The sequence below is a fragment of the Thalia democratica genome, chromosome 3 (assembly GCF_965202585.1).
Source record: "Thalia democratica chromosome 3, ktThaDemo2.hap1.1, whole genome shotgun sequence".
NCBI lineage: Eukaryota > Metazoa > Chordata > Thaliacea > Salpida > Salpidae > Thalia > Thalia democratica.
In genome coordinates, this window is record NC_139167.1 from 29,080,839 (window position 1) to 29,089,651 (window position 8,813).

Sequence of the window (8,813 nt, forward strand, 5' to 3'; positions counted from 1 at the left end):
ATTTATTATCTTTTATGCAATTCAAACATTGAGAATTAAAATTAGACTTATTTTGTATCTAAATAAAGCTACACAGTTTTTCTAAAGCATGTGGTTTTATTTTAATCGAATATTTGTCTCTCATATATATTGTTTTATGATAAACTAGGAAAATGAAATATTAACATTAAAAAAATAAACATTTGTACAGCATTTCCATAAAAATAAAAATAAAATTGTAATTTAACTTTTTTTTTCTTTCGAGCTAAGTTAAAATTGACAATATAACTCGTATTTTGTACTACTTGGCCTTATTCTGCAATTAGAAGTTCTAGAACAAGGCCAAATAGTACCAATATTAACAGTTAGAATAAAAATATATATGGCATTTGTTCACAAATAAATACTAATAATGAAGAAAAATCTTTAATCATATTTCTTTAATTTGAGCTTAGACAAAATTAATAACAAAACTTTTTTTTCTAACAACCCCACACTAAATATCAAACCCCAATTCAATGCAGTTTTTTTAATTAATAACAATGAACTGTTCTCTAGAAAAAAAATGTTTAGCTATTAACATAAGAAAAATAATTGGGTCTAAATTTTTGACATTAAAAAAAAATAGCTTAGAATTAAAGATAAACTACAACTAAAATTAACATAATAGAGGTACCGTATAGTAGACATTTTAAATGAAATAGTAATTTTAATTAATATAATATTTTCTTAATTTAGACAAATCACTTGTCTCTAAAGTTGGCAAAAATTTTTTTCTTAACTCTTTTTTCTCTTTAGTTTTACTTATTATACTTTTGGCTGACTTGAGTGTAATATAAAACTAAATATAAGGTAAATGTATAGAAAGTTATTGAAAATTAGTCTCCTTAAGTTGTATTACTTGTTTTAGGTATAAAACTAGGAATACAAAATTTCGATAGTCAACTATTTTATAAAAAGCGAACTAATATTAACCTATTTGTTTAGCTACAACTAAAAGAAATAAAAACAATAATCAATTAACGTACAATGCTTAATTTGGGTTTTTACTAGTGATGTACCGGACCCACTATACGGGTCCGGTTCCGGCAGGATATTGCCATTTTTGTCTGATATCCGGATCCGGCGGACTCTAATTTGAAAAAAAAGTCCGGATCCGGTTCCGGCCGGATTCTAATTTGAAAAAAAAGTCCGGATCCGGTTCCGGCCGGATTCTAATTTGAAAAAAAAGTCCGGATCCGGTTCCGGCCGGATTCTGATTTGAAAAAAAAAGTCCGGATCCGGGTCCGGCCGGACCCGAAATTGTGGGTCCGGTACATCACTAGTTTTTACCTGTTATGAAGTAATTTTTTGAACTACATATATATTAAACCAAGTAACTATACAAAACTTTTTTAATAAGTAAAACTATCTTAATTTGTTATTTAAATACTTGATTACTACTGCAATAAAAAGACTCTCTATGGTTTTTTAGCTAAATTAAATTTTTAAACGTTTCGTTAATATTATCTTTATAGTTTGTTTAACGATTAAAAAAGCGCTCAAAATATTTGTTCCTAGGACCTGGTAACTAAAAAAAAATAATTTTTGAGTCGCAAACCTCTTAAATAACTTTTAACCTCTTGTCTAGGACAGGTATCAGTTAACATGTTAGTTACAAAGAAGAAGATTAACCAACAAAACTGTATTAAAATGTGTAATGTCCGTAGAAATATTTAACCTACAACAACCTTAAGTTTCTTTAAAACAAAAACATATTTAAAAACCCGATTAGCAAATTACAAAGGTGTTTACATAAACAATTATGACAACTACTAATTTTAGTTTAAGAACAACTTAAATTGTCATTTTAATTTAAAAATAATCAATTATCAAACACAAAGACAACATTTTTTATAAGCAATACGGTATTTTGCAAAAATAAAAGTTCATTGATTAGATTTCGTGATAGAAAAACTATTATTACAAAATAAACTAGTTTAATTATATAAGCTCCATACAAAATCAACTTTAAGTTCATATTTTAAAAATCGTTGTTTTTAAACGACTTTTTATACAGCTAAAAAAGTTATAATTTTATACTTATACTTATTAATTTTATACTTATGTGTTCTAAAAAACTTACTAATTGATAGTTTAAATAAATTACTTTCGAATTTTTTTAGTTTTTGATCTTCTGTTATAATTTTTATGACACAGTCTTGAATAAAAAGCTATAAAAATGTTATTGGTTGAAATTTTATTTACGTTATTTGCAACTACATAATTAAAATAGACTTTTAAGCCTTTAATTTATGCCTAAAGAATTCTTTAGGATTTTACAGAAGTAGTTAGTGGAAAGGTCGGTTTTACCTCTTTATGATGTGTAATAAATATTTTTTGATATTTAGTTTTTTATCTTTTAATTATATGCAAAATATTCACTTTGTCATTATACTCAAGCTTAAAATATAACCAACCAACCTTTAGAAAACTTACACCAGGCATTTCAGTTTCATAAACAAGTAAAACAAATCAAAACTACCATTGCGACTGGCGAAATTTTCTATTTTCAAAATTGAAGTTCTTGACCTAAATCTACAAACAACTGAAATACTAACGTTTTTTTTTTGTGAAAACTTTAAATTTTTAATTAAAAAAATCTTTTTAAGTATAAAATATATATAACTTTTAAAAATAATAAATTTTTACATTAAAAATAAATAAATCTATCTCATACATAAACTTAAAACAGGCTAAAGGTTTTATATCGTAGTTCAATAGTATAGAGATATAGCTTCAATAAGTTAACAAATAGTATTAAATTGTATAAAAACAACTGTCTTTATATAAATAATTACTGTTATTAGTATTGTAGCAATGTATAGTTTATATTTGTAATTAAATAGTATTATACTTATAGTAGTGTTATACTTTCATTATATTTTCAAAATTTAACTGTTTATACTAGTGATTACTTTTATACAAAACTTTGATTGAATAGTTTCTACGAATTTTGATAAGTTTGTACATGTCAATTTCTGTTAAAGATTCCAAAATCAATTTAAAAAAACTACGCTCTTAAAACAGATATTAACTATGACTACTTTTCTTAAAAATATATAAGAGTATTAAGATTACCTACAGTGGCATTTGAAACAGTTTCTAATATCTTTAAAATAGTTTAATAATTTAAAACTATTTGAGAACTCACAGCTTGAAAAGGATTTTTTTTAACCTTCTAGCACTTTTAACTAAACTAGTTTTATTTTAAGTTAAATCATGTTATTTATCTAACTCTTTACACCAAATTGTTAAGAATTTTACAACCTAAATAACCTAAACAGTAGATTACTAGAAACAAATATTTGAGCAAACTATTAACTACTTATTTCATAAATTTTGATAAAAACATACTTCCAATTTGTATCTTAAACTGTTATTAGTTCAAATGAGAAACACTTAAATAAAAACAGAAAAAAATACAGCCATTCTGATTACTTTTTAATCTAAATGTTTACAATTAAGCAAGTTGTATGATATTTATTTCTATACTAACTGTTTTAACTATAACTAGTAACCGAACATATAAAATGTTTTATTTCAGATTGTTTGTATTTTTCTTGATAACACTTAAAACAATGGACAATTTGAATCACTTGGGTTGCAGAATGTCGATGCTTTTCTACGATGCACGCAGATCCGAGTTCATGAAAGAATTAAGAGACAAGACTGACAAGCTCAAAACTTTGATGAAGAGATGTGATAGATATTGGGGGTATAATAATTTTGCAGAGCTACGTCGCACGAGGGCTGAGATTAACCCAATGGAAGAAGAAGCTCAACGTCTCGTTGTCAGCTTCCAAAGTTCGAAGAAGCAGCAGTCGGACAGGATCAAAGAGCTTCTTGGAGAAGACAGAAGGCGGATGTCGACGATCGAAAGAAGCGAGGTCAACTATTTTGTCAACCTGAAGAAAAACGACATTGAACGATTGAGACGCGAGAAAGCGGAAGAAAACTTGCTGGTTAAGGAATTCGGTCTATTGACGTCAGAACTGTACTATAAGAGAAAACTTTGGTATGAACAGGACCAGAATGATGCTGGTAAGCAAAATGCGGATAACTTGACGTTGATATTTTTGGAGGATCAGTCGGCAAAAATATTACGCAAGGAGCAGCCCTGGTATGAGATAGAAGAAAAATAGGTTGACAGTTTTTCCTAAACTATATGAAAAAGTGAAATGATTATTAAAAAAATTTGATTTTAGAAAGCTAAAAAGAAAATCTTAAATAATTTTAAAGTTTTTTACTAAAGCTTTGAAAAAAAATTATTTAAAAACATTGTAGTATAAGTTTTATTATTATATAAGCGTTTATTTTACATATATGTATGTTTTTTCTATATACTATATTAAATTATTTTACACTCTATATCTTTATGTTCTTAATAAAACTTATGTTATCCTTTATTTTATTTGTTATGAATTTTTTAATTATAAACTACATATACTTAGAATAAATTATTGATTTAATCAAATTATAACTGTACAGAGTGGTGTTAGTATAGGAGAGAAATCAAAAAAAAAAGTTAAACAAGTTTAACTGACTATTAATTAATAATCAAAGTGACATTGAATAAATTTAGAAGTATAACACTATTATGAGTTGTATCTTTTGCGTTTATGTCAACAAGTTAAATAGCTCATCTCTAGTTTCACAGCATATCCAAATTAGAGACACAAAATATATGGTTGTAGGACACATTTTTAAGTCTTAAACTAAGTTATAAAATTTAAATACAGAAAGTTATGAGCCTTTGTAAATCGTTCTCAATGTATTTTTAACTAGTTTTTACTAATTTTGCACTAAGGGTTATTTTAGCACGAAAGTAAAAATAAAAAATAGAAGTTATAAAACATTGTAGAAAAAAGAGAAGAAAAGAATAAGTTACCGACCGAGGGTAAGAGCTAAGGGTAACAGTGACAGTAAAAATAATATTTAAAAAAATAACTAACAACATTTATCATTAAAAATCAAATAAAAAACAAGTTATCGACCGAGGGAAAGGCTTAGGGGTAACAGTGTTAATAAAAATAAAGTATTGAAATAAATTACAACTAATAAAAATTACTAATAGAATATTAAGATAACTTATTTAAAAATAAACAAAAAGAAAAACTATCGACCGAGGGGGAAGGTTAGGGGTAACAGTGATAGTAGAAAAAGAAATTAAACTGATATAAGTATAAAATAAACTGAAAGACTATTAATAAAAAAAAATTGAATTAAGTTAAAAAAGAATCAACCCATACAAAAATTTTTCTCACAAAAGTGTCTTTTTGTGCATATTTGACTCCTACCCATTCAAATTTAACATTTAAAAGCTTGTGAAAAATAATAAAACTATTATCAATTTTTTTTATAACAGACTTTATTTACTGTTAACTAGTAAAAAACTTGTAATAAAGTCATTCTTTTTAAAATCGTCAAATATAGAAATCAATATTTTTTAGATTTGTTTAAAAAATTTTAAACTTAAAGTATTGATTTTATTAAAACAATTAATTGCTATTTTCACTACCGTCTTCATATAAAGCTATATGCTGCCTTAATAAAGAAGTTTGCATAAAAAATTTATACTACAAGTAAGTATTATAAGTATTAAAAGTTAGAAGATAAGTATTTTGAGAGTCAAAGTTATCTATGTAATACCCTTACAATACAGTTGTCAAAAAATATTTGCATTTAAATGAACTCATGACGTAAACCTTTTGAAAAAACCAATAATAGATATCCTTTTTCATATGGTGCATAGTTTATTAACAATGCTTAAGTCAACACCATGTTAACTTTAAGCTTCGAAATTTAGAAGCATAAAGAAATCATTATTTAATATACATCTGTAATTTAATTGTAAAATAAAAGAGTTTTGAAACAAACCAAATAAATTATTATCTACAAGTTGTGGTTTCATAAAATCAAATTAAACCGAATTTAAAAGCATATAGTTAAACAAATGCGTATATTAAAAAATAATTATTTTGATAACTAAAGCTTGTCTGTTGACTATAATAATTGTACAAACTTACTAACTAACTAAGAGTTATCTACAAATTAGTTTAATTAAAAACAATTGACTCAAAATTTCCTATACATTTTGCTTGGCTTAAGTAATCAATTTACAGCAATTTTTTTGTAATAATTTCTTCATTTCAAACAATAAGTTCTTTAGTTTTCTTTATAAGTTGTTTATTGATTTATACCTTACAATTGTTTCAGAAAGCGACAAAACAAAAGTTAACTGTTTAGTTAATGCAGATGATTTAAACTTTGCAAAAATCTTAGGAAACACTTAGTAAAGTTTTTAACCAATACAAACTTTATTTTAAGATATAGTTTTAAAATAGGTAAACTATTATACTATTTATTGTAAATATTCATTAACCTAAATATATTTTTGTACCAGACAGTTTTAAAAAAACGTTTTATAAAAGTATTACTGTATATAAAAACTTTTTAAATGTATGAAACAATCTTTTAGCTAAAAACTTAATAAAACTTTATATTGTGAAAATTTTAATTCCTAACAATTGTTTCAGATTACAAACTTAAAAGGTTTTTTATTTTTGAATAGTACATAATATATATTTTTTGCAAAACTGCTTACATTTATGCAACTTCAATATTAGAATTTTATTATCTGCTTGCTTAAATGATTGTTTAGAAAACAAATACACATTTACAACTTACAACAGAGTAGATAGTTTGGTTAAAACAACAACTTATTAGTAAAAAGCTGTGATTACTTTAAGCTGTGAAATAATTTTCGGGGTAACTGGATAAAAAATTGTATACATTATTTCAAAATATTGAAGAGTATTGTTTATAACACATTTATAACCTAAAGTTTTTATAAGGTGTAAAATTGTTTTTTACTCTTAGACATCATTAAATTTTGTTTTTCAAATAATTTAAAAACATTTCTTAACTTAAGTTTTATAGACTTTGATTAACTATTACGAAAACTTAAATTTATAAAAGTTATGTGCTTACACTTCATCATTTTAAGATAAAATTGCGTATTTTTAACCATTGTACTTATTACAAAAAAATAGTACTAATAACTATTTACTATTAAGTATAACTAATTAAGTAAAAAGTAATTTTTAATTTTTTGTTTTACTGGTCTTTTAGTTTTAAATGCCATAAAATTGTACCATTTATAGTTATTATTTATTAATTCATACAAAGCTAAAGAAACTAATATTTGTAATATTAGTTGTTTAACAACATTAGTTAATTAAAAGGCTAAAATGTAAGGACTAATATATTCTATAGAATGACTTTAATACTTTTTTAATTGCTTTTTTAGTTGAAGTATAATAAATTATACACACTATTCTGCTAAGTTATTTAAATTGTTTTTAACTACGAATAATTTTTAGATAGAATGAAAGGTTTTTGCTTTTGTTATTAAGATTATAGTTGTTAATTAAAAATTTTTGAAAACGATTTGTAATCATGTTAATCTTTCTTTTAGTCTGTTCATTTCTTAAAATAAATTAATATAAAACTATATACTTGTTTATACTAAATTAAGTTCGTTAAAATACTTTTTATCCCATGTATATTTAATAATTATCACCAAGTTTGTTATTAAATTACCTTTCGAGTAGCTGCCATTAGTTTCATTATTAAAAAAACAGGTTTTTTTTGCTTTTCAACAAGAACTTTGTTATGACTAATTTTTAACCATTAGAAGAAATTGTTTTTTTAATTTTTAAGGTTAGTGGTTTTAACAAAGATATATTACAAATATTACTTAGAAAAAAGTCAACCTCAGTAAGCTTGTACTTTTTTTAACTATTATTTTACTTTTTTGTTATAGTTTTTACCCATCTAAGAATGTTGATTTATATACTTAAAAAGTATACCCTTCCAAAAATCTAATATAGTTTTTAAATTTTGTTATTTTTAAATATCAAAATGTTTAATTAGATATCTTTTTAAAGTATTCAAAACTCTTCAATAATTTATTATATAATTTTGTCACTAAATTGCTAATTTATACGTTCAGATATATCAAATACTTAAAATCAAAACTAAAAATAAATCGAGAGAGTTTAGTTAGTTATATTAAACGTTTAAAGTTTAACATATGACGTAATTAAGCTGAAACCGCTAAAGTTTACTTCGTCAGTTTAGAATAAATAGGAGTGATAAAAAATAATTATGCTTTTGTAAACTTAAACTTTCTAGCATTGGAAGTATTTTAAAGCTATTTAATTATAATGAAATTTAACATCAATGATTTTTGTTCTATGTAAAAGTTTAAGAGATTTATTTTCAATAGAAAAAATTGTTATAATCACCCTTTTAGAATCACGAAAAACTTATATACATTTTAGTTTAAATGATGCGTAAAAGTTTGTTGTTTTTGTACATAAAAGTTTATTAATGTATATAACGAAAATTAATTTAGAAATATTTATTGTCGATACATTAGTATAATTAAGATAATATAAACGAGTAATATCTAACTACTACTTCTAAACAAAAAGTTGACAAAATAATAAATATTGAAAATATCAAAACGATGCATATTTGCAATTTACTTGACTAATCCAGCGTTAAATTTTTTCTATTTAATAAACATGTGCGAGTTTGAACTGAAAATTTTTGTTTAAGAAAAACAGCAGTTGTAGTTTTTTTTTAATTGTTTTTAAACCATATTTTTGATGACAATTTATGAGGTTGATATTTGCAGACACGATATTATATGTTTTTTTTTTGTGAAATTAAGACCATAAAAGTGCAAATTAACCTTTTTAGTTGTTACCAGGTGTGGTGTAATA